At 40.3% G+C, this 9,889-nt stretch overlaps 1 protein-coding gene across 2 annotated transcripts in view; it reads right to left on the bottom strand.

Moving 5' to 3' along the window:
• Positions 1-9,684, bottom strand: part of rnf19b (ring finger protein 19B) — a 35,217-nt gene extending 25,533 nt beyond the window's left edge. Inside the window, exon 1 of one of the 2 annotated variants that reach the window (XM_031295621.2) lies at positions 9,409-9,684. The gene's annotated coding sequence lies outside the window, so the exon portion shown is untranslated. The remainder of the gene's footprint in view (positions 1-9,408) is intronic. The other variant, XM_031295622.2, reaches the window with a different exon arrangement.
• Positions 9,685-9,889: the final 205 nt, after the last annotated feature.

Here is a 9,889-nt window from a genome sequence, read left to right as displayed (position 1 = left end):
TAAAGTCACTCACTGCAGTCACACAGAACAAAAAAATAGTAATCTCTTTCTATTGTTTCACAAATCAGACTAAACTGATTATCCTGTTGTTGCACTCAGTGTTCAAGAGCATTTTATCACTTTGGATAAGAGCATCAGCTAAAAGCCTGTAGTCTAAGTGACTGATGACTTTGTTTTAACATGAACAGACAGCTCCACAGAAAGCCACGGTCCAACAGACGGCTCGGCTTAGACTGTTTGTAGCGATACTGACTAAAACTCTGCTAATCTGAGAGCCAGGGGCCGACAGTCTCTGGACGACCAGGTGGTCCCCTTCTCAACGCAGGAGCTAATAGTGTGTGTGTGTGTGTGTGTGTGAAGTGTGTGTGTGTGTGTGTGTGTGTGTGTGTGTGTGTGTTTGTGTGTGTACGTGCGTGCGTGTGCGTGCATGCGTGTGTTTGGGGAGAGGGAACTAATTAGAGACCATCAGCTAGCAGTCACTGGGGTAACAAAGTAAACCCTGACCCTGCTGTAAAGATACATCAAAAACACACAAGCTAAAACCATTGCTAGTTTTATCTTACACTCAGTGTGGCTGTTTCACTTGCATTAATGTTGTTTTGTTCATGAGAAAATCACTTCAACTAGTTGGGTGAAACTGTACTGTCACATAGAACATGAAGTACTTATTGTTTACTGTCACTATTTCACACACCTACAAGAAACATTTTCTGAACAGCAGGGCCACCGACATTAAAACGGGTTACCGTGTTATTTGTAAGCAAAGTGGTTTGATTTTGGCATGTGCATATGGGGGCAAGTTGATGATGAGACTGATATTACCGATAATGGAAGCAGCTCTTACTTCTGTGGAAAAACCACCCTGATAACCAAACATGATGGCCTGCTCTTCCCAGGAACCCAACTCAACACACACACTTGATCTGCACACTGTCTGTCTGTCAGTGTGTGTGTGTGTGTGTGTGTTTGTGGGGGAGGAAACTAATTAGAGACTGCTGTAAAGATGCATCCCTATCTGCATCTCGTGCTTCTACAGAGATATCGTAGCACACCATGCTTATAAGCTAAATAAATAAATGCTTGTTTTATAGAACAAAAGAAGTACTCTGATTTCTTACTTGAATAAAGTAGCATTACCACAAAAATATATTTAAAAAATACTCTATTAAAAAGTAAAAGTCCTGTGGCTGGGTTGGTCAGTGGGTAGAGCAGGCGCGCATATAATTAGAGGTTTATTCCTCGACGCAGTGGTCCAGGGTTTGAATCCGACCTGTGACGATTTCCTGCATGTCTTGCCCCTCTCTCTCCCCTTTCTCACCTAGCTGTCCTGTCAAATAAAGGCGGAAAAGCCCAAAAAATAATCTTTAAAAAAAGAAAAAGTCCTGAATCTAAATATTACTTAAACACTCAGGGTAGTGCTGCACAAATAATCAAATATTAATCTCGATCACGATTGTGGCTACTCACAATTAAATGAAAATGATAGACTGAGATATTGCTGTTTAAAATGCGTGCCTGCATATCAAATCAAGCGCTTCCTAAACTGACAGCCAGCCACCAGGGAGGTGATCGAAATATTTTAACTTCACTTTTGGGGAGCTGTCATGCAGTGGAGTCCAGAGTAGAAGAGTAATAATATACAAATATATACAACATAGAGCAGACGGGCAATACGAAAATCAAATGTCAGAAGCAGAAGGTGAAGAGCTATTCTCTTTGGGGTAAAAAAAAAAATATATATATATATATATATATATATATATAAAAAATATATATATATATATATATATATATATATATATATATATATATATATATATATATATATAACGAACATATTAAGTGGCGGAAGTCTCCACGTTCAGCGCAAATCCCACCCTGCAGCTGATTCTAAAGTTTTCATTGGTCTATTGTCAATCACTGTACAGATTGCCTACACCAAACACTGATCTCTAAACCTACCCGCCGTCACTGTAACCTAAACCAATGAAATCGACTGCAGGGCGGGATTTCTGCTGAAGTGGTTTGGGGAAAAAAATAAAAATCACACACCGCGCGATGTACAACAACATACACGGCACGCTTTAGCCCAGCCTCTCGTTAGATAGCGTCATGGCCAATGCAGACAAGCCCATAGACAGTACGGACAAGCCGGAGCTTGAACAGCCACCCATATCATTAAGGTCTCCTGTTTGGGAACGCTTCGGTTTCCCAGTGAAATACGTCAACGGACAAAGACTAGTCGATAAGACGAAAGCAGTGTGTCGACGTTGCTCAGGAATGATCGGGTATGTTTCTGGCAATACTTCAAACTTGTTAAAGCAGCCATATTATGCTCATTTTCAGGTTCATAATTGTATTTTAAGGTTGTACCAGAATAGGTTTACATGGTTTAATTTTCAAAAAACACCATATTTGTGTTGTACTGCACCGCTCTCTCTCACTGCTGCGGATCCTCTTTTCACCTGGTCTCTGTTTTAGCTACAGAGTGAGACCTCTTTTCTTCGTCTGTACTATCTTTGATTGCACTGCACATGCCCAGTAGCTCAGATGTAGATCATGTCAGCTAGCTAGCTCCATAGACAGTAAAAGAAAGGCTGTTTCTACAACTTTGGTCAGTTACAAGGCAGGATTAGCTGGGAGACTTCTAAATGAGGGCGCACATGGAAGTAGTTCTTTTGTAGATTATGGTGAACTTGTGTAGCAGTGCTTTGCTATTGAGAACGAGGTAGCATGCTAGCGTTAGCATGCTAGCGTTAGCCATAGCGTTAGCATGCTAACACTACGAGCTAATGGTTGCGGTTAGCCTGCTCGTTTCGGCTTGTGACGTCACAAGCCGTGCCGATTTTGAACAGCTCACCCAGAGACTGAAGGCAGGACACATTCAGAAACCGTATCTCACTCTAAACAGCATGGATGGATTTTTTTCAAAGTTTGTATGTGTGTGGAAGCACCAGAGACACAAAATAACACCCCAAATCCCAGAAAAAGTGATTTTTTCATAATAAGGGCACTTTAACGCACTTGAAAAGGCATCACGCGAGTGTGAACATCACTACTACAAGGAAAAAAACGACCGTAATTCAAACGCAGCTCCCGTTGGCATTTAAACAGACCTTTGCTGGTAATTCCGATCGGGCCAACGCAATAACGAAAGCAATTGGTGTTTTTATAGTAGCTGATCTACGACCATACTCGGTTGTTGACAAGCTGGGATTGGTAATGCTGCACTGTAATCCATAGTTATTTATTTATATTTTTCATTATATTTTATTATGTGATATTGGTTTGAGACTGAGAGTATTTTATTTAGTGGAGAACTTTGCAGCAGTATTTTTCTTTTTTTATTTTATATATATTTTATTTATTATATTTTATTAAAAAGTGTTTTAAAAAGTGTAAACAAATTCTTAAAAAAAAGTTTATAGTAATAAACAACCTGCAGTTTAATGTTTGCATTTATTTTCCTTACTGTACCGAAAATGAACCGAACCGTGAATTTAAAACCGAGGTACGTACGTACCGAACCGTGATTTTTGCGTACCGTTACATCCCTAATATATATATATTGCTTGTAGGAGATGCACAGATGAAGAAGAACTTTATTTTAAGTCTGACAACATAGAAGTGAAAGCAGTGTAGCTAATGAAAGCCTGTGACCAGAGTTTTTTATGAGGAATTTGTTGTTTCAGCTGCACTTAACCCAACAACAGTAAAGTAGCCGTTGTAAGGCATCGCCTAGTCTCGCTTTGCTAGACAGGAGGGTCTGGCTACTCCACACAGCATTCCGGGATGGGAGAAATATGTGCTCTGGTTTATTGGCATTTCTTTAAACCAATCACAATCGTCATGGCTGGCGCTAAGCATCGGGCAAAGCCTCGGTGCCGCTGCAAAATAGCCTCAGGAAGGCAAAAGTTGTTTTAGTAGTGCAACAGAAAACTCAGATTGGACAGATAGTCTAGCTAGCTGTCTGGATTTACCCTGCAGAGATCTGAGGAGCAGTTAACCATAGTCCTCATAAATCCACCGGAGTTTAAAGTTACAGCACAAAGGATATCCGGCCGAAAAGAGTGACATCCAGCGGAATTTCCGGTGGCAATGGAGCAATCCCGGAAGTGGAATGTCGTGGATAGACTGGCATCCCCCAGCCCATGAGGTGGTTATAAGTTTTATTGGAGCACATAGATCACCAGCACAAAATGCACAGCATCATTATTAGTGGTTAAATGTTCCCGCTCTTAAAGAAGAGAGGTCAAGCAAACCGTCCTCACGTTAGAGGCTCTCTGTGAGAACATTTGGTCCTCGTAGAAAAAACACAGGAACACACACACACACACACACACACACACACACACACACAAGTCAAGGCTACTTCCAGTGAGCAGAAGGACCATGTGAGTGATGCAGATTAGATATCCCGACTGATTAACTGGGTTATAATGACACATTAGAGCAGAGAGAACCAAGTGCCGGCCTCAAGCTTCAGTGTTGCTTCATGGCATTCTAGGTGACCTCGCTACAGAATCCTCCCACACAAATTAGGAATGAACTAATTAATCATTCAGAAAGGGTTAGGGTCAACATCCAACAGTTAGACACACAAACATGTACTGTAACACCTGAGGCCTGCTTAGTACAACTGTAGTAATGTTGATGGGACGTTGGTGGAAACAAAGGAAACAGTTTAAGGTAAAAACTAAAACATCCTCAGTTTACGTCCAACCAGGAAATGTTTTAGCCGATCCCTTCTCTCTCTTACTTTCATTCTCAAGTGTAAAACTGTCAAAAACAAAAAGACATGCCAAAGATCATCTGCAGAGATAAAATAAATAAAAATGTTTCCACAATAATCTTACTGGCTCTTTTCCAAAGCGTTCAACCACATCTCACAGTCTTTAATAGCAAATTGAAGTCGGCTCACTCACTAAGACAACTGAGCAAACTCCAACTGGCTGATGAGGACTGTGAGATGCAACTGCAAGCTCCAGAAAAAAGTGAACTTTGTTGTCAAACACATTTTGAGTGAATATTTAGATTATTCCCAAATTAACTTTCTAAGCAGCTCTGTGAACTTGTACTTAGCTAGCACGTTAGCATGTGACAATGCTAACATGTTGATGTTCAGTTTTGCATTTATTTGATCATAAAGCAAAGTATTGGACACATTTTTGACCTGGTGATGGCTCTAGTTGAAAAGTTAAGTCACCAAAGTTATTACAAATCATCTTGAGGAGGAGATAAAAGTGTGTACCAAATGTCATGGCAATTCATCACATAGTTGTTCAAATATTTTAGTTCAGGACCAAAGTGGTGCGCTGCCATCCCCAGAGCAATGCCGCTAGCATACCTATAAACTAAACTATTTCTCACACTCATGTATGTTTACAACAGACAGGAACTTAGCTGGCAGAGCTCCCAGCCTTTCTCTGAAACAGTAAGCGGGAAACTGGGCAAGAGCAAATAAATACCTCATATTCGCTCTGAACATCTTATGCTCTACCATTCAAGTTTTCTGAGTTCATATAAACACACAAAACCAATATATTCAAATCCAAACACTCAAAGCTAAAACCATTGCTAGTTTTCTCTTACAATCAAAAAGAAAGAACAGTTCCATCAACCACACCCGCTGGAACGGATAAATATGTCATCAGAAAAGATGAAATAATGATGAAAAGATTTTCACACACTGCTGGTTTATTATAATATAAAACGTCAGTGTGGACTGTGACAACATGCAAACATTAAAAAAACAGAAGCTGTTTCACTTTCATTAATGTTGTTTTGTTCATGAGAAAATCAACACTTCCAGTAAACTAGTTGGGTGAAACTGTACTGTAATGACAACAAATCTAATCTATTCTAATGGAAGCAGTTCTTATTACTTCTGTGGAAAACCCACCCTGGCAACCAAACATGATGGCCTGCTCTTCCTAGGAATCTGACTCAACACACACACTCGATCTGCACACTGTCTGTCAGTGTGTGTGTGTGTGTGTGTGTGTGTGTGTGTGTGTGTGCATGATGCAGCTTACCCTTAAGGTTTTGCTTCTTACGCCCTAATGTGAATGCCAAATTAATTTGAATAGAATACAATGTGTGCATGGGAGAATAAATATTTACTGTTGACGTTTACACACCCTTTTACAGTGGAAATTAGATCACACAGTTTGCCAATTTACATATCATCACTTTAATAGTCTCGCTTTGCCATACCATCAACACGCTGAAGAGGAGGAGGGTCTGGCTACTCCAGCATTGCAGGATGGGAGGAAAAAGTGCTCTGGTTTATTGGCATTTCTTTAACCCAATCACAATCATCATCAAAAACTGTGCGAGAGAAAACTCAGATTGGACAGATAGTCTAGCTAGCTGTCTCAATTTACCCTGCAGAGATATGAGGATCAGTTTACCATAGTCCTCATAAATCCACCAAATTTAAAATTCCAACACAAAGAAAGCGGAAGGAAACGGAAAATACGTGCATCCGGCAGAATTTCCTGCAGCACCGGAGCAATCCTGGAAGTGGAACGTCAAGGATATAGACTAACACTTTAATGATGCTGTATCCACTGCAACAGAAACTTGTGTGTTGTTAATTTCTCGTTCTATCTATGTATTAGGATTATTTTTTGTTTTTGACTAATCGATTAGTTGATTTACAGAAAGAAAATCATCTAACACACATACACACACACACAATTCAGAGTCCAGGGCCATTCACTGGAAGGTGAAGGTAGAGCTTCTATTATTAGAGGAGTGTTCAGGAGCCATACTGCTGAGTTGTTGAATGTTTAATGTCTGGCCTGCAGGTGTTACAGTCGCAAAGAGCAAACCTCTGAGACCCTCTCAACACACACATTTTTACAACACCAACAGACACAAACACACACTGAGGCCTGTACAGAGACAAATGTGAGCAGCAGTAGTAAACTAGATGAATGGATTCAAGTTTCAGAAAGGAAACAGCAGCACAATACACGGACGGATGGACACGGACACACACACACACACACACACACACACAATACGTCTGACAACTGATGGTGTAATTCCCAGCTATCGTCTGTAACCTAAAGCACATAATGACACAGGAACCGAAGCCTGCTCTGGATGAGGTAATGGTCAAACATATCTGACGACAGAGAGAGAGAGAGAGAGAGAGAGAGAGAGAGGAACAGCTCCCGACATGGACTGACCTCACATCCGTTACAAAATATGTGGTTTCTTTAATGAAATCTGGTTGGGGTTTCCAACAAAATAACATAAAGTGGTTTTGTTTTGCAATAATCATATGAAGTATTTCACTTTTAAGATACATCAAACACTACTATACATTTTTGAAACGCTTTAACTGACTTTGAGTTTTGCAGGGATAGGGCCCTACATGCAAACTACCCTGTCCAAAAGAGCTGTCTTGAAACGATATTATTTGGTCAATTCTATGTGCAGTTTGGGGCAGAATTTGGTTCATAAACATGTTTAAAAAGAAACAGGTCGAAAAAGATATCCAGGATTCAGGGTTAGTTGGAGTACTGATCTCAAACCAGACCAGCTCAAAGTCGCATATATGTCTATATATTTTATTTAATACTGTATTTCTACAACCGATGCTAATACTTTAGAGTTGAAAATCAGTACAGTAAAAGACCTTTTTCACAACAGACATTTTAACTTGTCGTAGTAGGAAAAGCCCAAGTGAAATTGATAACATTAACGATGGCTCGGTTCCATTATGTGTCCCAGTAAGCTATTCTAGTAAGCACTATAGCAGGACCTTCTTAAGTGGAATGCACCTATTAATAATTTTATTAATGACACCTGTGCTTTTCCTACCATGACATGTCAAAATGTCTGCTGTAAAAAAAGGTCTATTAACCAGTACAATACATTAGCCAATACTTTTTTTTTTAACATAAATGCATACATACATAAAGGGCAAACATTTTTAATAAAGATTGCATTGGACTGGGTTATAAACTACTAGTTAGCGATACATGTACTGAGTCTGGTGGACAAACAATGTAGGACTGACACAGTTTCTATATAAATATACTGTAAATTTGTCTTTTTTCTGTTGTGAATTTTCTTACTTATCAGTGGACATGTACTGTATGGCACTATGGTTTTAATATTATTATTGGTTGAGCTCTAGGTATCAAATTATGAGAAAAGGCTAGCTTCCCTTCTAGCTCAAAGGGAGCACCAGCTGGCTGGTGTTAACTGCGTCAGGACACTTCAGACTGTATCAGAAAAGATCTTGATAGAACATTTGCTATTTCTTTTCAAATGGTCAAAGCTTTCAGCCTGTCTGTGCAGCAAAACAAATGTCAACAGTGATCATTAGCTGTTGCTGTTTGCCTCAGTTCTGCCTTAGATTTAAACACATGTGATCTGTTAAAACTGAACAAATCCACCACTTCTCCTTCTAAATATCTAAACAACAATATGACGAACGAATAGCTCCTTATATACCCGTATCACCTATCACAATTGAGACCATTACAACTGCTTAACTGTTATTTAATTCCAGTCTGAAAGACAACCTAAGTTTACTGGACTAAAGCTGTTTATCTGTATATCTGTAGTATTGAATATAATATAGTATTCTTACAGCCCCAACATTTACACAAAACCTACATCTTGCAAGTTGTCTCTTCACCAAGGTTACAAAAACATTACAATGCTGGAAAATGTCACCACACCTTTTCCACCTCGGATAGCATGATAAAATCTGACCTCAAACACAATAAATCCCTCAAATATTCATATATCTGTGGAGAGTGTACCTTTATAACATGTTTACTTACAGTATATCTCTTCTGTTCTGAGCTCTACTGCTCTCCTTTTCCCAGCACTCTATTTTAAACTCACATTTAGTATTAATGTATTTCTTTCTTTAGAGCAAATTACAGCATGCCCTTAGCCCAAACAGTGACCAGGGAGTGGCAGAGCAGAAGGGAATGATTTAAAAAGGGAAAGGATGTTTAACTTTGAGACATCCTAGATGACTTGGTCAATGACTGTACTGAAGCTGAAGACATTTTGTTTTTATAGTTGTATGATTATTTCCAGACATACAGCAGCACTGAGACTGGACACTGGTCTGGATCCTCCCTCCACGTAACAGCCTCCCGTATCATATATGTTTTATAAGATTGTTCCTCTCTGTAATGAGAATTTTGGGTGGTGTTGACCCTCGTGACTGGCAGATGCAGATAATGTGTGTGTCATGCTTGTGAATAATCATACAACAAACATTTCAAATCGCAAAGAGCTACGCTCCCTTTGAGGTGGCAGTTTTCCTTTTTATGTAGATGGTCTAGAGAAGCAGTAGAGCTAATTAAATCCATGACATGTCAGAAAACAGCTCATGCAGCAGAGGTGGGTTCACTGCCGGACACTTACCCTGCTCAGAACCGGATCTCTTCGACAGAAGATGCTGGGGAGCGATGCGACGGCCACTTCGGCTCCTATCTTGGCTCCCTCCGTGCGTAAATAGATAAAGCTCTAGGTAGAAAAGGTCCTCCGTTACCGTGCCCGCCTTTCTCCTTTCGTGTTTGGGGGCTCCTGGCAGTTGAAGGCGGTCTCTAGTCTTCCTGCGCCCTGGGAGCGCAGCACAGAAAGTCTGTGTAATCTCTGCAGCTCGCTCCGCCTCTCTCTCTCTCTCTCTCTCTCTCTCTCTCTCTCTCTCTCTCTCTCTCTCTCTCTCTCTCTCTCTCTGCCCTCTGACGTCATGGAGGAAAGCCCCGGTCGGCAACGTCACAGCGTCCACAATACGGAAACCCCACCCCGAGTCGTCACCGCTTTGTGAACACAATGCTCTTATCACGGCACTTACCAAAATGACTCCGCTTTGTTTATTCAAGGAAAAACAGACAATAGCATC

Source organism: Sander lucioperca, chromosome 14 (assembly GCF_008315115.2).
Source record: "Sander lucioperca isolate FBNREF2018 chromosome 14, SLUC_FBN_1.2, whole genome shotgun sequence".
Classification (NCBI taxonomy): domain Eukaryota; kingdom Metazoa; phylum Chordata; class Actinopteri; order Perciformes; family Percidae; genus Sander; species Sander lucioperca.
This window is presented reverse-complemented; position numbering and strand designations above follow the sequence as displayed.